The following is a 24,538-nucleotide window of genomic DNA, read 5'->3' on the forward strand; positions in this document are numbered from 1 at the left end:
CTGGCTTGAATGAGATCTTTGTCTTTTGAAAAGTTGCTAGCGTTTTCCACATGACTGAATTCTAGAATGGTTCCTATTGTTTATTTCTCATATGATAATACCGTTATTGAAACCCACACATTAAGCCAAAAGTACCTCAGTCACTGATCTCGTTTTATGATCACCGTAGTTGAATAGCTGATTCACATCATTGAAATGACATGCTTACGACTCAGTATACTTATTTGGGTAAAAACTGTCAAGCTGTGTTTTAGAGGAAATCATGCAAATACCATTCCATTTATTTAATGGCAGCCATATTGAATTCCGGACAGAAACTTTTGATTTTACCGATTTTGTGAACGACTTAAACGCTTTTCAAAGAAAAGCCTGTCTATTTTGGGTCAAATGTCAAAGGTCAAGGTTGCTTTGACTGAAAGGAGAAAACAGGGATTCTGAGGTCATGGCCATCATGGCTCAACGAAAGTTAGTTTTGCAAAATAATTTCTGTTATATAAAAACATGTCTGACCAAACTTTGTCGTGGTTTGAACTTAAGGTACAAACAAAAATTACATCTATTCTGGGAACTAAAAGTCTTAGGTATTGATCTCCTGAATCTAATAAGCAAGACATGGTTTTCTCAGATTGAGACTAGTTTAAATCCGCATATTGTGTCCAAACGTCGAGGTCATTGACAGAACGTTTTCTTCTTACAGTCAAATCAATCGAGTAAAACCTGACTACGACCTTGTGACTGGACTGAACAGATGCAAAACTGCATCTCTAGAATAAAGCTGAGTGCATTTTGTACCCGTAACAAGCGCTGAAATTCAACATCGCTTAGCTTTTGGCGGTCGTCAGTTATAAATATAGTATGCCTAATATGGCTACTCGTTGTGACTCATGAACATATTGCAAAGAAAACGACTTGTTCCTTTTTAAACAGTTAATAATAAAATGGGTAAATGCAATCCCTCGATTTATCAATGGTGTTCGCATTTACAGAAACACCCTTTAACGCAGACGTCATTTTTATGTGGAAAAATAATTGCATACTTTCATAAATATATACGCCTTTACATAGGCGTGACAGTGAATTGATTAAGCCACAGTCTTGAAAATACTGGTAATATGGGGCAAACCTAATAATGTTTTACCAGACGAAATTATAAACTTTTGACAATGTCTCTTAACATCTCCAATATCTAACTCAGCGAAAACAAATATTATATGACACCTAAACTACTGAAAATCTTCACTGTAAACACGAATACGTCAAAACAATCACGGGCTATACGTGCAACTGCAATTTCTCGAGTTATAAACCTTATATCTTATTATTCTGTTTATTTAAGGAGCCATGCATTATAACAATATTTTCATGATTGTTGTTTACCCATTATCAAGCTTGCGTCAGGTACCTGTGGTTCTTTAAGAAAGCCTTAAGCAGTGTAGTGGAGAAGCGTACTGTATCGATTAAAACTTGGACAGGGACGGGTATCTCTTGCAACTCACTGGTCCAGGTAACGAGTGCCAGGTAATTTCTTTCTGAGCCCGTGTATAGTAATGGCGGTCTTAGCTGACGCCCCAAAGTTTTTGGAAACTTTGAATTTATTTGTCGATGTCAGTCCGTGTGTGTGTGTGATTTGGATTTTTAATGCAGATTTTACCATTTTTTCAGTCATATCGTTACGATGTCTGCTGTGTGACAGTTTACAGTGATGTCTAGCACTGGGGCATCATGCCGCAGACATGTAGCGTCATGCCTCACCCAGTCACATTATTCTGACACCAGGCCGACCAGTCCTAACACGAACCTCTTAATGCTGAGCGTCTAGCGAGTAGCCGTTAGTACCGTTTTTATGTCTTTGTTTTGACTTGGCCGGGGATTGAACCCGCGACTTCCAGCATCCGAGGCGGACGCTATAATCACTAGGCCACCGGACCGATTAGTCATATTGTCATTCCGCTGGCTAGACTTCTTCCGACACCACCTGAGAAAAATCGTTCCGAAACCTCGGTATCTATATCTAAAGTCCAAATGGTTCCAGTATTGAATGTCTCTGGCACGTTGATGGGTCAGTAACGCTAGGGTTGACACCAGTTACGTATGTAAAAGAAACGTTCAGTATTGCATAGTAAAATGCAGCGCTGTAATATGTCAGTTTTTTATGGGATCACAAATGTGTTCTTAATTTAGCTGTTCTTCATGTAGCAATCTTAATGACGCGTTTGAACCATACAATCTGAAGACCTGGCGAGTAGCTGCCTGCCTCTGCTCTAGTATTATGACAGCGTCAGGCATGGATTATTCTCATCAGATCGACTTGACGTCAGGCATGGATTATTCGCATCAGATCAACTTTAACGTCAGGCATGGATTATTCGCATCAGATCGACTTGACGTATGCACGTCGTTTACCATCCTATTTTTCTCGTTGTGGTTTTTTATGCAAAATAAGTCAAGTAATATTGTTTGTCCATTCTTCGTCTGTATGTTTTATTGAATGCCCCTGGATCTGTATACTATGTGGTCAAAATTTCGTTAATTTCAAATCACATTTACTCCATGTGTTTATTACACTTTCCTTTCTTAAGGGAAAGTACCATAGGTTTATCCTTGTAAAGTAATAAGTTCATCAGAGATTAATTTGCATTCCATATCTAGTAATGTATAACGTGTCTTCCTAAATATAACAATATATATGTAATTAATTTTAAACATGATCTTATTCCATGACTGTAATAATGTAACAATGCTGTTAATTTGAGTTAAATTGCGATTACTGTGGGACAAAATATTTCGTCCATGACTGATGTAAGCGGATGCAAAGTGAGATACTAATATTTTACCTGAAATTTTGCCTATAATAACCTGAGTGTAATAAAGAATTTGTCATCGTCATTGTCATTGTAATATCATCTGAATCATAACACTACAATTCCGTTTTCGATCATTTTGATAAATTAATATCGGGGACGTTCTGCCGTTCGTTGTTTTTCTTTTTAATTTATTTGTCCTCTTTTTTATAGCACCATATCAAAATACGTGAAGACGAATAGAAGTAATATTGGAAATGAAAACACTACCAAAATTATTTTTTTTAAAATTATGTTTGCTCATTTATCTCTTTATTTTGGTAGAGTTAGACCAAGTACATAAAATGTAATCGTCGAGATTAATAATGCCCGAGAGACTAGAACATATTAGACTCTTAAACGATATTCTATTGCAAGGTTAGAATGCAAGGAGCTGTTGAACCTTAGACAAGAAAATACTCTCGTGTAAAATTATTTCCTACATTTTCAAATTGACTTTAAAATGCAAACAAATACAGATCCTTCTGTTTACTTAAAGTGAGATTTATTGGGGACATAATTACCTTGTAAAGATATTAAAGATATGTTACGAAGCATTTTTCGAACACTGATTTCCCGTCTGTCTGTCTGTCTCTCTCACGTGTGTGTGTGTGTGTGTGTGTGTGTGTGTCCTGTTTTCTCAGTGTTAATCGGCTACCTTAAACAATAACAACATTTTGTGTAGGATTTTGTATAGCTCACAAAATGTGTGAACAAATTATGGAAAAATGAAAATGATAAAATAAATAATCGGCATGGTTACGACGGGTATTATTATCATTATTATTATAACAGCAAACTATAACGGCAAACTTTATTTCTGACCACCAACCCTTAAACCCATCACACAACCACATATGACTTTTGATTCATTACGACTTTGGCTAACTAACAGTTTTTCGAGTTCTCCGGTAATGTATATACCCCATTTCTGGAAATGAACAAGGGCGTGCTAGGACAGGAATGTTAAATTGTATGTCAGAGATAAGATTCGTGGGCAATACAATGTCGCAGAACAGTTTTTCAAATACAGGTATGTGACGGGCCCCATTTTTTTTTTTTTTTTTTGTGGGTGTATTGTGTCTCTACCAGTCTAGTCATTAAAATATAATCTTGAACAACCACTGACTTAGGAGCCCTCTTGTTGTTTACCTGGAAATAGGATACAGGAAGGGCAGATTCAGTAATTGTCTAGTACGAAGGTAAAGTTGGAAAATGTGTTATGTTACTGTTACATATATGTGTTTTGTGTGTGTGTGAGAGACAGACAGACAGACACATAGATTAGTTCATTCGCATTATCAGTTATTTGTTTAACAATAGCCTCGTTACCAATACTAAGTGTCAACGCTGCAATGGATTTATACGTTATTTCCGTACTCCCTCGTAGAAAAAGGGGCGCTTGTATGAACCTGTTTGTCCATGTTTGTGTCCGGTTATACAGTAGTAAAAATGTAGCGCACTATTCGAGGCATTGTGTAAGTAAATTTGAGGAGGTAAAATTTGCCTATGTTGTAGATGTGCAAAACTGTTACGTTGTATCATGATTAAGAAGAGTGACAGAATGGGGGGGTTGGGGTGGTCTAGCTAAAACATACGGGTAATTGGACAAGACAGCTTGGTAGGATGTCAGATATTAGATGTATGTATTATATAACTTACTTAAGTTTACCATTTGTATCATCAAGTACAAAAAGTTCAACCTTTCTGCTTTAAGACAGACACACATATAGACAGGCACAAACAATCGTATAGGGAGAGAGAGAGAGAGAGAGGGAGATTTCCCTAAATCTGACTGTACTTCAAATTAGCACTAATTAAATTTCATCAAATTGATACAAAGAATGATTCTCTCTCTCTCTCTCTCTCTCGTATTCTTTCTTGTAGCATGCAAAAAAAAATCTAATAACATTCCTATATCAGATTCTATCAGTATTAACTTAATGCTATACATGTTTTTTCAACTGAACATAGCAGGGGGTGTCTAAACTAAATATACATCGGTGACAATAAGTTACTTATGTTAGTTTGTAATAGCAAGCAGACCGAAGGGAGTGGCTGAGAGGTAATTTGTTGGTAATTTTTTTTATTTTGAACGCAAAGATAAACTACAAATTTCTCTACCAACACACACACACACACACACACGAATTGTGCCCCAAAAAATGTTGCTAATTCGATCAGACAAATTGATAGTTTCTAAGCCCCGATTCATGCTATTAATAAATACCTTCGATGTAGGGTAATTAGCCTTTATTTGAATGGAGGTATTGTTCTGATTAACATCTTCTGATGACATTATTAACCAAAATCAATACAACGGAGACTACTCGTATAAAATATTGGCGACAAGAACCATTTGTTTCAAGACAAAAATAAAAAAAAAAAATGTTTATTCATGTACACACTGACGTACTGGTTGTCGTCAGCGATCTGTTTGCTCAGGTATTATCGTTGTCGGTACTTATTTGAAGAGGTTGGTTGAACGATCTCCAGCATTGTATGAACAGTCACTAATCTAAGTACTTATTGCAGTGACATCTTACAGTTGGAGCTAAATAATTTCGCAAATATTGTCACACATTGAGCGGAGAAAGTAAGATTCTTCAAGAAAAGATTTTTAAAAACTGAGCAGAACATAGCCCATGCTTATTGGACTTGTAAAAAAATTAAATCCGAATAAAACAGAACATCCAAATATGCTGTTTTATCTTACATCATAACAATATCTTTTATTAGAGATTTACGCCTACAATATTTTTATGAGCAGATGAAATGGGAGGATGACGCTGGAACGTTTTCCGCACAAGCTTAATTTTGCTGGAAACAATATTAATATTAACATCAAAGGAATTTCAGTTATAAATGTTTTATTATCATAGGTTTGTACTGCACCAACGTATTTGGATTCGCATGCATAATGTCTATACCAGCGCACTAAAAATGTCCACCCCGGGAATGTATACTTACACAAGAAAAATTGTTTAAAGCGGCCCGCATCAAAGGTTATATCCATCTGAGGCAATTTGGGGTACGTTTTACCCACAGACACTACAAGACGGCTGACACAACCTATCTTGACAGTCAGCAGCATCACTGGTTAAAACTAGACAACGACGCATGAGGGTTAAATGAAACTGCATCTTAATAATGCTAAACTTTTGACTGTGTCAGTTACTGTTCGTAGTTGTAAAACAGCGTACGTTTAAAATGTGCTGGATAATTCTTCAGGGAAGACAATGTGTAGCTGCATCCATGTTAAAAGAGTACACACGATTGCAATTAGCTTGATTAAATCTTGTTTTGAGCTGATTAATCGATGCTCTTTTATATCTTGTTAATAATCAACTAGTCTGGTACACGTATCCACACTATCAACATGTAACTAACATACGTATTAGTTACTTATTGACAAGTCGATCTTATAAAATAGTCCTGCCATATGGGACCGTGATCTAACAAATTCCCTAAAATTGCGAACTTTCCTCTTGGGTTTCCAGAGCAATCTTCACGGAAATAGAGCACACAGTTAGAAAGCAAACTTCGTTTGAACGAATGACTTTTTGTTACTTTTCACTCGCTTTCTTTTGCTGAAGACCCGATATAATAGCAAAACGTCGTTGTTTTCACAGGGAACCACCATGTCTCGTGTAACTGTTATTAGAGTTTCATGGTAATGGACGTTTCATGTATATTGTACAAGAGAAGTCTAGTTGTAAGTGATGGAAACAGGAATGGGCAGCAACAAACAGCACTCACGACTGACATACGTTTTCGTCCTTCTCGTCTGCTACCAAATCAGCATCTCCGGTAAGTATTGTTAAATGAAGAGAACAGTATTGTCCATTGCTTTCATCCTTTATCATAACGAAACGAATTGGTCGTATTTTTAGCGTAATAACAGCTTTCACTACTAGTCAGCGCCTGGAATACATTGTAAGAGACCTATCATTTTCTTTTTTACGGTAAGTTTTAGGATGAGGTGGTTGCGGCCCTTTTCTTTCTTATGTACAATAAATAAATTCATTGAGAAATTTCGAGAAATTTAAATTCCAGTTCTATCTGCATGTACTCTATTCTAAAATTACTTGACTAGTCAATCTCCTTGATGCTGCTTCACAAATAATGAGTTCCATACCAGTGAGAATACAAAAACAATAATAAAGACAGAAGATTTTATGCAATTTTAACACACTATAAATAATGACAAGAAATTTACATTTATATATATATATATATATATATATATATATATATATATATATATATATATATATATATATATATATATATATTATAGGTGATTTGAATATTTAACGAGTGTAACATCAAAGAAACATTGTCAGGATACAGCTATAATACGTATTTGTTTAAATTTTGGGATGGCATAAAAGTGTGATCATATTAATTTTCATTAATAAAGAGTGATCGTTTTAAAATAAATTGGTTAAATAAATTGAAATCAAATGAATCGAAATTAAAATGTTGTGTTAATTTTCATATTAACGTTCACGAGTGTTGATTCCATATCAATTTTGAAAGATATATAGTCCAGTGTTTAAGAAATGACGCATAGGATGATATCAATTGAAATTAGCAGAAACAGACATATTAGCAAAATGGTTTAAACCTTACAGGATGAGGAAGGAAAAAAGAACAGTTGACATCGGCAAATGCACAAATTTGTATTCTGCTAAATTAACAGTACAACTCGAAGATCTCATAAATTTTTAAAGGTTAATCCACAATGACTTTATACGACCAGGGAGAGAATTATTGGAGAACTAAGTTCGATTTATAACAAAACTTGGTGACTCAGCATATTAGATGGTTTCTTTAGAATCAGTCATAGGAATAGAAAAATTTGAATAACTCTAGCATCATTCATATGTTTGAAAGGACTGAAAATAAAGTTGCAAACTGATGAAGAGAAAGTTGGCAGACAAAAGCCAACAACCATTTTTTAAGCATATAGTGTTTTCTGTTGTTACAACACTATTGTATTCAACAAGGTAGCAGAAAAGAGTGAAAACCGCCAAGTTTTGTAAAATTCAGACTTAATTTAATTCCCTAAATTAGAAAGTGAACAATTAAAATTAACATAGTATGGTGCATGAAATCCTAAATATTACCTGGTATATAAATTAAAACAAATATAAGGATTTAAAAGGAAGGTTTGTTGAACAATAAATTTACATATTAGGCAAAAAGGTGAGAGAACAATTCCTTTCTAAGGGTTTTATATATGTCACGTGAGCGACCAGCTCAAAGCAGACATTGTTGACATTGAACTATACAAAAAGCACAAAAGGACAATAATAACAATACATTTTGACAATGAATTGTTTTGTTTTAAAAATTCGCGTGTGCTGATAAAGTATAAACTGAGAAGATAGATGATATGTAAATTTCGTTTAGAAAAACGAAATGATTAACAGAGACAGCTTTATTAGGGAACAGTTGTATGTCAGGAAAGTTAATGATTTATTTGAAAGGCGTCATCCTCCCATTTCATCTGCGCATAAAAATATTGTAGGCGTAAATCTCTAACAAAAGATATTGTATGATGTAAGATAAAACAGAATATTTGGATGTTCTGTTTTATTCGGATTTAATTTTTTTTACAAGTCCTGAACTACCTTTAAGGGAAAGGTTTAACAGAACCTAAAGTAATAGGATATGCAAGAATGTCACTCAGACTGAAATCAGACAATGGGTTAAAGGTTTGGGGTTTTTCGGGGTTTTGTTTGTGCAAATATAATTGGATGATAAACAAACTAATAACAAAACAATTGTCATGAACTCGGCTGAAGTAAACATGGAAGAAAAACAGGCAAAAAAGCGCGCATTAGTCTTTTTAGTTGCTTGACAACTGATGCACTGGGAAAATTCAAATTTAAAATCGGTTAAACATGAAGAATTTCAAACGAAAAAGCAATATTTAAAGAACGTCACTTTCCTAACTTTATTATGAAGATATTTAAAATCAGAAAAATACTATTAGGTGAAGTAATTGATTACAAACTGGAAGACGTGACGAGAGAGAGAGAGAGAGTACTGAGGACATCTACAACAAAATATAGGTCAACTCTATACGACAAACAAAGATTACATATACAAAAATGTAAATGAGTCTTTAAAACAAAAGGGATGAAATAAAATGTACTAGTCAAATAGAAATAATATTGTGAATGCTTTAATATTGGGAAATCATCGGAAAACATGATGCCATTACAATAAACGATGGACACGAATGTCTGCATCAAGAATCATTGAGGTTCAGAACGACAATGAGCTTTTGGAATGTGATGAAAGCGGAAAATAATCTGCTCATATAAGCTGGGACGAGATAAATAACGTATAGGTGAGGATTTGTGTTCATTATAAATCAAGGTTTTAAAAAGAACGGTAAAAACAACATCATCACAGAACAATAGAATAGTACACCATAAAATGTGAGAAGCGACTATAGTCTACACAATATCCTGACAATGAAAAATGACACTAATGAAGAAAGGAAACTAGATAATATTTTTTATATAAATAAACTTGATTTCAACAGTATTTAAAAAAAATATAAAACATAAATTCGCCGTTAAAGACTGCATGCAGGTCTAGGATATTTTCACCAAGATAACGATAATAAATAAAATGTTGATACACTCTTGAGAAAACTAAGTTGTCTAAAATTTCTATAAAATGAATAATGCATTTATTTTATAATCTATGCATTTTGCCACGATAAAATATTTACCGCGTACAATTCTAAAACCTCTATAAAATGTTCATTTACAAAGAATTACCGCATATCAACAAAAACAGTGGAGAGGTTGGGAAATTATTAGACTACATGGATGAAATAAAATTCGGATACATCGCATAGCATATAGATATAAAGATTTAGCACATAGAGTTTTCGTAAAAGATTCATTTGACTTCTAGTTGCAAATGAAATTAGGCTACATAAATAAATAGCGCCGTCACAAACTCAGTTTTAAAGCATTATAAATGCATGAGGCAAAGATGATAGTTAACATACAAAAACGAAATACTGTTATGGTGTTTTATATATATATATATATATATATATATATATATATATATATATATATATATATATATATATATATATATATATATATATTACACTTGGTATATGATTGTATCTATATCATGTGTAATGAATATACTTAAAAAGATATAAAAAGCTATTTTTTTCATGGGTATAGATTGTTTTAAACTATTACAGTGATTGTAGATTGTATAGGATCTATAACTCCAGTTCTATTAATAAACCTTTTTGACAGGTTTCAGGTAATGTGTCATTGGCTGGTAGGGTCAGGTATGATCTTACAAGAATTAAGTTATTCCCATTGGATTGGTAAGGTCACAGAAACAGGTACTGTAAATATTAGATTGAGTAGTATGATTTGTCACGTGGCGTGTATTGCGAAAAATAGTCCATATAGACTCGTGCATGTGTATATAAGGAGAGAACTGAGCACTCATGTTCATTCTTATTTTGGGTTCATTACTATTTTGGATTCAATTTTATTTCGAATTTCCGTTTAATATATTAAAATCGGTCCGCATATGTGTTTAATGTAGTATCCAGATAAGTTGAGAGGAGACGTTTGTTCGGGTTATTCACTGGAATTACACAGTGCTCATTGGATGAGAAAATTATTCTGTGACTATTGGGATTTATTCAAAGGAGTTATGGGCATGCCATTGTAATAAGTGCATTCTAGGATCTGAAATTCATTCGGAATATTCGATTCTTTTCTATTCTAACAAAACCATGTGGGATTATTTGGGGTTTACTTCATAATACTATAAGTTTCTCTTATATTTACATCTTATAATCTTGATAATTAAATTATTTGTAAAATTTTACAAAACTGGTTGGTTTTGCTTCTTTCTGTTAGATAGTTTATGACCAGAGTCGTAACAATACAAAACGTTTATGAATGCAAAAAAGTGGTATTGATCGGTGTGTGCGAAAAAATTAAGGAGAGGAATCAACAAACACTTACAAGAGAATGTAATTCTGAAAACAACAGTATATATAGGTTCCATGTATTTGCACAAGATAAACAAGTTTCGCGTTAATTTCCGAGCTTAAAAAAAGATATTAAACGAAATAACTAATAAGTTACGTAACGAATCTATGGTCACAAACTAAATAATAGACGAAAAGCAAAAACAACAAGTTTTGTAAAACTTAACAAACAATTTAATTATCAAAGTGATAAATGAAAATGTGAGAGGAACTCACATTATTATGATACCATTTTTAATGAATTGGCAGCGTTTTCTACGTTTTTGATTGGATGTACACATTTTGAAATTTTGCACATCAATAAATTTTTCGCACTACTTTTGGTTCCATGTTTTAAGGTCATTCGATGTGAAGGTTTATCTATATCAACGCCTTACACTCTAATAACAAAAACCTCCACCCACCTATTCCTGTGATTTCCAATCAAAATTTACAAAGCCCAGATTAAAATCGACCATTAGAAGTTAATTGCATAGACCTTCTTGTACTTTACATTCAACCCTTTTGCCGAAGAAAGCATATGGCAGGCTTTAGAAGCCAATCTAGGGAAACGATTGCTTTCGCCTCGACAACATTTTCCAGCAGCTGTTGTTATAGGTCAGGGTGATATGTTCAGCAAAGGATCTCACTAAAAGAAGACATGATTTTGCTTTGGAAACCTCGAAATGCCTAGGAAGTAACAACAACGAATGGTATAACACTTCCTATACGCGAGTGTACGTCTAGGAAAAAAGGAATAGTCTGGTTTAAATAGCGCCATTTTTTTAAAAACAAATATTAAAATAATGATTATAACAAAATATACTGGCATAACCAACTATGACACTCTACTCTATATTAATGTATACAGTATCGACCACTCTTAGGTAGCGAAGATCGGGCTTTGTATTCTGTCGCAGTTAAGAGGCTAATGAAATAAAACTTCGATCTGCATAAAAGTGAATGTTTTGTTGATGAAATCTGCTGATCTGATGACAGAAGGGAAGTAAATTGGAATTATAAGGATTACATGATTGTTTTGGGTATTTATCGATGTGTAAATGTTACGTAATCACTCACAAAGTTAACATTTAAACTTCGGACTTTATTTACTTTTTGGTGATGAAGTAAAATTTACAGATCGATAAATATCCAACCATGATTATTTAATAATATATAAATGTGAATCCGAAATAATCCCTATAAAGTTTATGCCAATCCTAAATGAACGAAAAGTTCCTTAATAATTTCAAAACCGGAAATGTACTGATCCTCCTAGAACAGTGACGTTGTCAAGATGGCGTTGTCAAGAATTCCTTCGAATAATATATAACAGTTCAAGAATAATATTATAGTCCAAATAATGAGCACTTTCTGTTTTCACTGAACAATCAAAACAAATGTTTTTCTTCTAGAAATAAGATCTAAGTACAACATTAAACTCGTCTGCAGACTTACAACAGGAACACTAAAACTGTGAATGCTTCTAAAACCGAAATGAAACTGATAGCTCAATTCTCTCCTTATATTCACCATATATTGCTGCTGTATTTCGCAATAGACCCCAGTGACAGAATACACAAATCATTTTGCATCGACTTGGCCTATTCTTGTGACCTAGCCCAACCAATGGGAAGTTACATATTTATTCAAGAAACGTTGAAACCCCGTCAGCTACTGCGAAATTAAGCCATAAGCGCCATTTAAGTCATATTTATATATTATCATTAATTGTAAACACATACGTAAACATCTATAATAGATCATATGTAAAAGTATGCTTTTAACAGATTCAAGTCACGTAGGTGAAACAAAATAAAGATATTCTTTCAGACATTACAGTAATGAATAAAAATTATACAAATTAGACAAAATCATATGCCAGGTGTTACAATAGACATGAATATAAATAATAGTTAATAAGTACAACACTTTACTCTTGTTAGGGAACTCAGTTTTCTACATAAGCTTGCCCAAGCGTTGAGCAAGTACTAACAAAATAAAACTTGACGACACTGAAGCTCAATTTTTCATACCAAATTATTCAACATTTTTATCAATATACTCTGTTGATTGATACTGCGCACAGTGCGATGACAATTTAGCAGGATCAGTTAACTTGGTAGGTCCATGACGAGCTTTGTTTATCATTGGCAGTTTAACACAGCAAAGTTTTATCTATTTGCATGTTTTACATTTACACCCAAATAAGAAAAGCGTTATCCAAAAGCATACTACCGTAGACTGGAGAATGTTTTAATCCTAATTAAAACGTATAGATTTAACACGATTTAATATGATCTGCAAGGGTTTTACTTTTCCATCATATCAAGGTCGGAAATCCAGTAAGGACAGATTGGCTGTTGCAAGGAATAGCTAGCTACAGGTGTATTTGTACACGTGGATTTAAGTGGGTTTTGTTGCAACAATAACCGGATTTCTGGCTAAAGCTTTCGACAAAATGTTGATCAGCAACACAAATTTAATACACGATTAAATAGTAACACCTGTCAACAGTAGGTTATCCACAACGAAGGAAATGCCAAGCATAGCAATAAGTGACAATCAAATCAACTGCGATGAGTACATTTTAATAATCAACGAACACAGCAGATGCAAAAATAATACAAACGAACAAAAAGTAAATCGCAACCAAAACAAAACAAAGACCAAACCATCGCAAAATACTTTAATACAGTATGTTTATCTTTAGTTATCGGCTTATATAGGTTGGTCATTTTATTTTCAAGACTGTGCCTAAGGTACAAAATACAATACGTACTTGTTGCCTCTTGCATGATTATTTTAAAATTACTATAAATAAGATATGGAAGGTTTAATTAGTGTTATTTGTTTTTAAATTTTACAACCCTTGAGGTATTACATCTACGGAGCTATATATAATATGCAGCGTCGGTTATAATCCGTATCAGTGTTCTGGCTTATGGAGACAAATTATGCATTAATATGGACATGTATCTCTGTCATAACTATTTATTTGTGATAATATCAATTTTGCTTGTTTTTTATGTTGTTTTATTTTTTGTGTTTCTTTATTAAATCCAACTTTCTCTTATTTTTAGGATCACCATATTGAAAGATAATTTACTTGTCAACATGTCTTTGTCTTTTTATTTCTTTTGCTCCAATAGGTATAACGTAAGTTAATTAATCAATTTTATAGGCATATGTAGGTTTATCAAATTATTTTTTTTTTCAATTTCCCAAGTGTTGTCTATTTGTACGAGACATAAATCAAACAGAGGAATGCTTGTATCAAGTTGTATTCTGATGGTCATTACACATAGTGATTTACTGTATTTAACACATGTTCCACAAACTAAAATAAAAATGCTCTCTTTATATTCAATCTTTATTTTCACATAGTAATACATGACTTTGGTTCTTAATCCATTCAGAGAAATCCGTGTACAATCTTCTTGTGAATGGTTGATATCTATGTACAATATTAAATATCCATGTAGTATTTTTATTTCTTTTCCAACTTTGGTATATAAATTGTGGAATAAACGTGCACTGATTATATCAATCCAACATTTGTTCAATATATTTAGAAACATTTTTCTGTGGTAAAATCTTTTATACTGAACTGTACACTTTCTTGAATGGGTCCTTTCATACATCAAATTGTAAGATTTAAATGAACTTTAATAGAACAAAATTGCTTCATGATCTTCTTCAAATATGATTCAATTAAATTTGAAAAATGATAAAAAATGTTGATTGATCCCTATATAGAATACATAATTGTTGAAATTTCTCCAAAATATCTAATAATTAATATCTAATTTGTCCTCACTGAAATTATATCTCTCCTTCGTTCTTCTACATTTTTAAATATTTATAGTGGTTTCGATTGGTTTATTTGCCTGGTATTGGTGCATCAAGCATCAGAGTCTTTGTTTTGAATTTTTCTTTACTTAATTAGAAATATTTCAAATTGAATTGAAGTATTTCCTTTACATTCTTTTGCATCACTGTATTATACGTACCACAACATTGCTGTGTTATGTAGAACTACGTCACTGTTTTTCTTAGTGCAATCTATCACTAATCTAAAGTACTTTAAGTAACACTGAAGTCAAAATGATGTCATGGTTTTAACTTTGGTATTACATCGCTGTTTCATGTAATGTACCTTGCAAGTCTTAATTATTATTAGTAGTAGTAGTAGTTGTAGTAGTAGTAGTAATAGTAGTATTACTATTTGTGCATAACAGTTGTTTCGTCTTATAATTTGTTAAAACTCCTCTTTTCCTGGGCTACTACAAAAAATATAAATTGGCGATTTATATGCATATAATGTACTACAGATTTTGTACTCATTTTTTGTAACTTTCATCATATTTTTCCCAACAAACCAAAACATATCTCCACCTTGGCCATTTCTCTCCTTGTGTTGCGCCATTAGTTATGATTGTCTTCTGTGTTTAGCAGTTTTAAGTCCATAGCTTGTTTAAAGTGATCGTAGTCCATCTAATGCATTAATTATAATGTGTGAAATTATAGCATTAATAATAATAATAATAATAATGAGGACTTTGTATAGCGCCTAATCTTTAGAAGTTCTAAGCGCTTTACAACATTAGACAACACCTATAAGATAAAAAAAAAACATATATAATGGTATGATTACAAAAACAAACACCATGAAATTAGAAAACATACAAAATATGCTGAGAATATTTAAGGTAGGAAACATTATTAGACCTTTAAGTTTGTTCTTGCAGTCGAAATAAGTGAGTTTTGAGAGCACTCTTGAATGGGATCACTGTGTCTTTGTGTCTAAGTTCAGTGGGCAATTCATTCCACGTTGCTGGGCCCTGGTATGCAAAAGAACGCTGTCCATATGACTTTGTTTTCATAGTTGGAATAATGAGTATACGATTGTCAGAAGAGGAGCGTAAGTATATTGCTGGTGTGTACACATGGGTGAGGTCGGATAGGTATGTTGGACTAGAGTCCATCAGTGAAACGTAGCACAGAGAACAAAGTTTTTGTTTGATTCTGGATCGAATGGATAGCCAGTGTAGGGTACAGAGCAGCGGGGAGGTGTGCTCTGATCGTGGTACTCTAAGTATTATCCGAGCAGCTGTGTTTTGAACTTTTTGAAGTTTCTGGAGTAGATATTGAGATGAACCAAACAGAATTGAGTTACAATAGTCCAGTCTTGAAAGCACTAATGAACACACAAGTGTTTTAGTGGCATTAACTGAAGATATATTCGCATGTCTCATTTGTACAGTAGTATTGTACAGTAGTATTGTACAGTAGTATTGTACAGTAGTATTGATACAGATTTTAAGTTTGATTTTCTCATATGCTATGTCCTGCATCTTAAATGATCTTTCAATGTATCATTGTTGCTTACGTATTAAAATTGTTTTCCATGTTATACTCTAAGACTTGCAACTTGAAATTCACTCTCTTGGAGACTTGTTCTCCTTAATTTTCAAGGACCAGTAATTATAAAAGCAACTGACTGAAATGGTGACCATGTGATGTACAAGAAAAATAATTTTCTTTGAGAGCAACTAAATGTTACAAGGAGTTCTTTGGTGAATACTAAAATTATCAACATAAGCAAGCCATTAAGGAAATGGTCCAATACTGCCACCATTTGGCATCTTTGATCTCAAATATGCCATGACTGGATATAGCACCAACTGTATTTTGCAAAATTTCAAAGTGTGTGTGTATATGTGTGTGTGTGATTTGGATTTTTAACGTAGCTTTAACAATTTTTTCACCCATATCACTATGATGTCTGCAGTGTGGCAGTTTATAGTGATGTCTAGTACTGGGGCATCATGCCGCAGACATATAGCATGATGTCCCACCCAGTCACATTATCCTGACACCAGGCCGACCAGTCCTAACGCTAACCTCTTAATGCTGAGTGCCAAGTGAGGCAGCTGTTCGTACCATTTTTATAAGTCTTTGGTATGACTCAGCCGGGGATCAAACCCACAACCTTCCACATCAGAGGCAGATGCTCTAACCAATAGGCCACTGGAACGGTCAAGAAATGGTAGAAACATCGTGTAAAAATAAATCTGCAGAAATAGCACTGAAATGGAGACGGTGATGTGGACAACAGGTTATCACATAAAAGTCTAAGGCCCCATTTCCAAAAAGTCTTTTTTCTTTCTTCAAAATTGAGGTTTTCAAATATCTTTATATTGCATGGCTGGAGTAAATGATGTTTTTGCTGAACAGATAACAGGAATCAACAAATAAAATACACTATACGGTGCTTAAGCAGCTTATTGTTTCCAGTCTAATGGCAGTTGGTGAAAATTAATTATGGTTATCCTCCTTCCCAATCTTTCAACACAGCAAACCTTTACAAAAGTGATAACCCACTGATCACCTCCTTCCATGTCAGCATGAAGTGGCTTAATTTGACTCATATCAATAGGCTATTTATGATTTCCAGATTCTCAAGAGACCCAAGCAAGCAGTTCAAATAATGAACAGTGAGTATGCTTTATATCTAAATTCTGAGTACAGCATTTTAGATTCTCTAGATAAAATATAAGGTGTGTGTTGTAGGTCCATTAGGTGACAAAATCTGCATTTGTTAAAGTTTCGTCTACTTTCAGAACAAACAATGTCTAATCTGTATGATTCTACCAACAGTTAGTAAGATATTAAATTCTATACAGTTCACAATTACAGTTGCACATTTTTAAATGTTTAATAACCGTAAGTGTCCTTGACCTCCCCATCCCATGAAAAATGAAAGAGGAGAGTGAAGTATCAAGCAAACTTTTACATCTTAAACTGTCCAGTAAATTCCATATCCTGCAGGCTGAAAAACACTGAAACTTAAGTATTTGAAAAAGTTGTTTAAAAAATCGTCATTTTTAAGATTCAAATTCAATGCATTTTTAAAAATGCATAATGAATTATGCAAAGTGAATGGAAAAAAGATGCACTGATGTCATAAAATGTTTGAGTTTGTTATAGACATTTATTATCAAAACATGATGTTACAGTAAAGTTGGTTGGTTTGTGATAGACATTTACTATCAAAACGTGATGTTACAGTAAAGTTGATTGGTTTGTGATAGACATTTATTATCAAAACATGATGTTACAGTAAAGTTGATTGGTTTGTTATAGACATTTATTATCAAAACATGATGTTACAGTAAAGTTGATTGGTTTGTTATAGACATTTATTATCAAAACATGATGTTACAGTAAAGTTGATTGGTTTGTGATAGACATTTATTATCAAAACATGATGTTACAGTAAAGCTGATTGGTTTGTGATAGACATTTATTATCAAAACATGATATTACAGTAAAGTTGATTGGTTTGTGATAGACATTTATTATCAAAACATGATATTACAGTAAAGATGATTGGTCTGTGATAGACATTTATTATCAAAACAAAGTTGATTGGTTGAATCTCAAACTCAGAATGAAATGTTGCATGACCACAGAGCCAGCTCTACCAGCCATTTCAGTGTTAGATGTGCTTCCAAATGTACGACAATATGATTACCTATTAACCCATATCTTTATTTCAGAATGGGATATATTGCCCTTGTGGCAACAGCGACAGTGTGCTCAGTTGCTGGATGTCTATGCTGTGTAGGCATAGGGGTGTGCTGTTACCAAAAGTGCTATGTGCGTAAGTGATAACCTCTCTCTCTCTCTCTCTCTCTCTCTCTCACGATGTGTTGCAATGATATTATACAAAATAAAATGATGTGAAAATTATTGAATATACTTAGGGAAAGGTTAAGAAATTCATCTTTTATGTGAAAACAACACTTTAATTTTATTTCAAATATGAAAAACGAAGTGATGTGAACTTGTATATCAATGTATAACATAATTATGGAGGTTCTGCATTTGGCATCAGACCTAAACATATTTACATATACAAATCAGCAGTAGTGGATATATATATATATATATATATATATATATATATATATAGATAGATAGATAGATAGATAGATAGATAGATAGATATTTTACAAAATTAAAAATACAATAATATGCTTACTATAACACTGATACATATGGAATCAGCAGATTTATAACAGGCAACTATAAAAGACTCGAAAAAACCTACTCTGCAACTGGCTGGCTTAACTTGGTTACTAGTACTCAGGCTCAAGAGATCAGCACTAGCCCCATTATTCGACAGCTGATTATTGCAATTTTGTCTGGGTTTGATCGTTCCATACCAAATTAATTAACATCTAGATCAACACAACAATGCGCATAATCTCTGGAACATTACATTCCATTACCATGGCTGCCAATACTAAGCAACATTCCTCCTCCACATCTCCGTTGCCACGAAGCAACTACAAAATTGCTGGCTAAGGTCTATGCCAGTGAGAAACTTCCACTGTATTTGGACATAACTTCACATCCAGCAGTCTGCTTGGCTTTGAAACATCCAATCTGGTTAGGTCTATTGCTGGAGGATATGACTACAACACTGACACAGAGTGAATCATCAGATCTAAAATGGCGACTATAAAGCAGTACCAGTGTTCCAAGTCTTGGTAAACCTTCCAATCCTCACAAGAGTGCTATAAAATCAGCAGACTGATTTTGTTTTACATTTGGACTTAATCCATCAGAACTGGTTGATTTATGGTATCTATATTAAAAATACATATTAGCACTTCTTACTGAGTGACGGTAACATTATCTTGAAATCATTCCCGTGTTCCAAGTCTTGGTAAACCACTGCTAGATTGTGTTGTTTTTAGCTGATACTCCATGGAGGAGTTTTACCAAGTATGCTGTCTCAAGTCTGTTGTTGAATATATATATATATATATATATATATATATATATATATATATATATATATATATATAGCAATAGCACAGAGTGTGTGTGTGTGTGTGTGTGTGTGTGTAAATTTAATACTTTCATTAAATGTGTGAAATGGATTAACTTAGAAGATAAAATGAGACAGTGGGCATTGAATATTGCTTTTATTACAAAAATGAGGGAAGACTTGAAATGGTGAAAAGACAAAAATAAATCATCACAAGGAAATATGTATATTGCAATGTGTGTGTGTGAGAGAGAGAGAGAGAGAGAGAGGAGAGAGATTAAAAATAAATGTGACAAAACAAATAAAAATGAAATGGTATTGTCAGTTTTGTACCAAAAGTGATATGGCTTGTCAATACTAAAATGAGCAAAATATAAATAAATTGATTTTTCACAAACCTTACACATATTGTGTCCAAATGCATTTAAATTATGTATTGTACAACTTCAAGTATACATTGGTAAACACAAGGACATGCCCAACGTAACACACACACACACACACACACACACACACACACACAAACACACACACACATACACACACTAGTAGCACAAATCCCTCATGAGACTTTAATGTATACAAGTTTAAATTTTAAAGAAACTCAATACAAAATAATCTAAACATTTAAAATTGTGTAATTTTATTATTTTTATGTAAGTAAAGATACCCAAATAACTCTAGTCTACACAGTAAAGGTGACGAAAGCCATAAAAGTTTGTTATGAGTAGGAAATTTATTAATTAATTTATCAAATAATCCATGCAACTTTTCTTTTTTTCCAGAGGGGTGTGTTATTTAGATTCTGGAAATTGAGACCAATGTGAGTCTCAAATGTTTCAAGCTGTGATTTACACTTATGTGCCAATGAAGGAAAACGAGGTGCCTGACTGTCAACTACAACGTAAACTATAGTCAACCAGCCAAAATCATGTGAATCAAATGTGTCATCTGTACATAAAATCTTCAAAGTGGCTTGCATAATTTATAATTCATATGTGATAATATGTATATATGAAATTATCTAAACCACTCTGAGTTTGACAATAGTGTTGTGCTTAACCAAACATACAGAACATGATAAAACAAATTCTATAATGTACAAAAATGAATCTTTTTCAGTTTTCCTGTTACCTTCAGTAATTTACTTACATTCTGTTCAATTACTTCACATGATTTGAGGGGCCCAGGTGGCCAAGTAGTCTAAAGTGCTTGCATTTATTTTTCTCTGTCATCTCACCTCTGTCCATGTGGGCTAAAGACTTGGGATCAAGCAATGTGGGTACGTGAGTAAACTTGCCAGTAACTTCCTTTGGTACCGTATTTCTGACATGGGGTATTCTGTGTTGTTCCTCCACCAAATATGCCAGCCACCTTATATAGCCTAACTTGTGCTGAAAAATGGCATTAAACCCCAAAAAACAACAAAAAAAAAGAACTTAACATGATTTGAACATGACTACCCTTGCCTAGTTAGAGAGGGGAAAATCCTTTTGTATTTTCATATGAATCTCTGGAACAAAGGCAAAACTAGTTACCTACCATGATTAAGTTTTACCTCAACAATAACTGATTTTCTTTTAAACGCCAACAAAATAGTGACTGATCTTAAAACCAAATTAGCTGTTACCCCTGTCAGTTTAACACCATTTTTAACTTTGAAGGATCTTAGCCATTTGACCTTTGACCCCCAAATTAACAACGAACTCAATCTAGATCTGCAGTACATCTTGTAGCAAGAAAATGTGGGGAAAATGTGGGGGAAATACTGCAGGAAACAATAATTTTCATATATAAACCATGTGTCATTGGCAGGGCCGGCGCTACCATATAGGCAAACTAGGCAGCCGCCTAGGGCGCTGATTTCTGGGGGCGCATTTCTCCAAATCAACAACAGTTTTGAAAAATAAATAAATAAATTTCTGTTTTATTGAGGTTCATTTTTTATCTTGGTTTATTTCATACAGAGACAAATAATCGGGTAGATTCAGTCTGACCGAAACACCAGGCTGTTTATAAATTTTGAAATTGATATTTTCCGGGGGGGGGGGGGGGGCAGAATCTAACCTTGCCTAGGGCGCCAGATAGTCTGGTGCTGGCCCTGGTCATTGGGCAGACTTCTTCTACAGTGGAATGTGAATCTGCCACTATGAAAGGGTGTACCGTAGAAGCTCGACACGAAATAAGTTATTGTGCAAAGATAAAAGTTTACACCAAAGTCCAGCAACCTTGAATTTTGACCTGTTTTACCATCACTTCATTCCAAAATCAGCAGGAAGCTGCCTTCACATAAGTGCAGCCTATCTAATTAGTTTCATGAAAAAGGTTCTTCCATGAAATTTGTTTCTCAATAAGAAAATCAAAACCAGGGTTAAAGATTCACTGTTGGAAATAATGAATTATCAAATCCTATAACTATTACATTTAACTTTTGTACCACTTCCCAAATAGGGCACAAATCTAGCAAAGCACAACCCATCTAAAACACTTGATGAAAAACAACTAAGAAAGCCAACTGTGTTAAAATAAAACTTTAAATCCAACCTGAATTTTTGAGTCCACATCAACAAGGAGTTGCTAACTAAATGCAGGCTGCTTTTGATTTAAGAAAAATTACTGCACTGCATTGCTTTCATGTACTGTACAAGAAACTAAAAACACCTGACCTGACCTGAATATTAATTCTTGTATTTATTTCCGGAAATATGTGTTGCTGTCAAGATGTGTTTGTGAACAACAAGTTGATAAATACTGAGACTGCCATAAAGTGTGCACTGCTTTATAAATGGTCCAATGCACTTCACCCTGTTGACAATTCAAAATGATGTATGACTTTATTCTCACTCTTGTGAAAAATACCTCCTCATTTCAAAATAAATTCAAGACAATTTGTTTCACTCTTGTCCATCCCAATATGTAGCAGGAAAATCATTGTAATTAATTATTTACAACAGCAAAACCATCATGGCCACCATCAAATTCAACAACCTGATCTTTTCATCTAAGTTTAAAAGAATGGCAGATATTGCAGTAAATGGTATATGGTTACCATAAGGCCTCAGATACCATATATATCAGCATAAAAGTCTCATCCTACTACAAACCATATAGACCCAGATCTCCCATCACACAATGAGCTAGCAGTTCAGAGTCTATTTTTCCATTCTACTGATCACTCTTAACAAGCAACATTGAACCAGACCTCATTGTGCATTATACAACAGCAGATCTGGGTCTGTGTAGTTTGCAGCTGGACTCAATTTATAAGTAAGTAATGTGGTTAGTAAACAATAGAAAATTTATTTGTGAAACAGGGGCCATAACTTCAGTAAATGTTGGAAAACTGAAAATTTTAAAGTGGGGCAAAATTAGCATGATACAGGATGTGACTTGATGGGATGGGGTGGACAGAGATAGGTAACATTGCTCCATTTATATTGTTGGGCAGGGAACCTCCATCAAGATGTCACTAGTTAATCAAAATTTGGTCGGCATATCATGGATTTTACTGCAGCTAAATTTGATCATGAACATGCGTGGATTTATGTATCTGCTTGGCCAGTGTGGATATGTGAATAAGCTTGCCAGTATCTCCCTGTGGGTTGTTGGTTGATAAGCTTGCCAGTATCTCCTTGTGGGTTGTTGGTTGATAAGCTTGCCAGTATCTCCTTGTGGGTTGCTGGTTGATAAGCTTGCCAGTATCTCCCTGTGGGTTGTTGGTTGATAAGCTTGCCAGTATCTCCCTGTGGGTTGTTGGTTCTTCATCTTGGTTCCTCTTCCACCAAATATACTGGCTGCCATCATCATGCACTGAAAAATGGCATTGAACCCATAAAACCTTGATATCAAACAAAAAATAAACTAGAATCTTATATTAGCAGAGGTGAGTGTATTGTACTATTGTTTATGATCCACTAAATAACAGAAGTTGTGGTTCAGGTTAGATCAGCTAGACTGTGTTACTTCTGTATCATATTTGGTTGTTGTTGTTGTTGTTGTAGGGTTTAACGCCTTTTTTCAGCACAGGATAGGCTATACATGGCGGCCAGTATTAATGGTGGAGGAAGAACCTGGGAAAACCCTGGAAAGAACCACCAACCCATGAGAAGCTACTGGCAAACTTTCTCACGTACCCACATTGGCCGAATCCGATACTCGAACCCATGCAGACAAAGGTGAGATGGCAGTGATCCGTAACGGAGAGTGCTTTAGACCACTCAGCCACTCTGGGCCCCTTCAAATTTGGTAATTAACTATATATTATATTAATATTTGTGTGTTTATTTTTTAAACAGAGAGAGAAAACATGAAAATCCAAATAAAAAAGAAGAAATTTTAAAAACATATTGAACTTAATCCTTGGTTCGGGATTACCAGACTTTATGACATGTTTCGCATTTGTATGTTTCACCATATGTAGTTAACTGATGCATTTTTTCAGATAAATAGCAAATATGTTATTGTTGAATGTGTATGATTTACATTTAGAATATTTCTACATAAATTATTATACCACTATTATAACTGTGTGCCAATATTTCTGCTTTTGTATTGATGATGTTTTTACCTGCATGTCTCAGATAATCCTACTGACAATATTTTGAATACATTTGGAAATAAAACCACAAAAATGTACATTCTGGAGATATTTTAAATTTATATTTGGTTTATATCTTTCATTACATACTCTACTTACAAAACTTGAACAGAACCATGTGCATATTTTATATGGGTCTTGTACATACCATCTATAGGTCTGGTACACACTGTATATGGGTCTTGTACACATCATATATAGATCTTGTACACATC

General features: G+C 33.8%; 1 long non-coding RNA gene across 4 annotated transcripts; it reads left to right on the forward strand.

Moving 5' to 3' along the window:
* The first annotated feature begins 1,404 nt into the window (after positions 1–1,404).
* LOC149792902 (uncharacterized) lies at positions 1,405–24,361 on the forward strand. Of its 4 annotated transcripts, none has more exons than XR_016422667.1 (5): positions 1,405–1,518; positions 6,473–6,650; positions 17,342–17,381; positions 18,447–18,546; positions 20,512–24,361. It is a non-coding gene; the product is annotated as an uncharacterized LOC149792902 (long non-coding RNA). The 4 variants fall into 4 exon arrangements; XR_016422666.1 differs by lacking the exon at positions 1,405–1,518 and adding an exon at positions 3,793–3,873; XR_016422668.1 differs by lacking the exon at positions 1,405–1,518 and adding an exon at positions 3,912–4,042 and having other exon boundaries at positions 18,447–18,550.
* Positions 24,362–24,538: the final 177 nt, after the last annotated feature.

Source organism: Sinohyriopsis cumingii, chromosome 8 (assembly GCF_028554795.1).
Source record: "Sinohyriopsis cumingii isolate HCF-2022 chromosome 8, ASM2855479v2, whole genome shotgun sequence".
Classification (NCBI taxonomy): Eukaryota; Metazoa; Mollusca; class Bivalvia; order Unionida; family Unionidae; genus Sinohyriopsis; species Sinohyriopsis cumingii.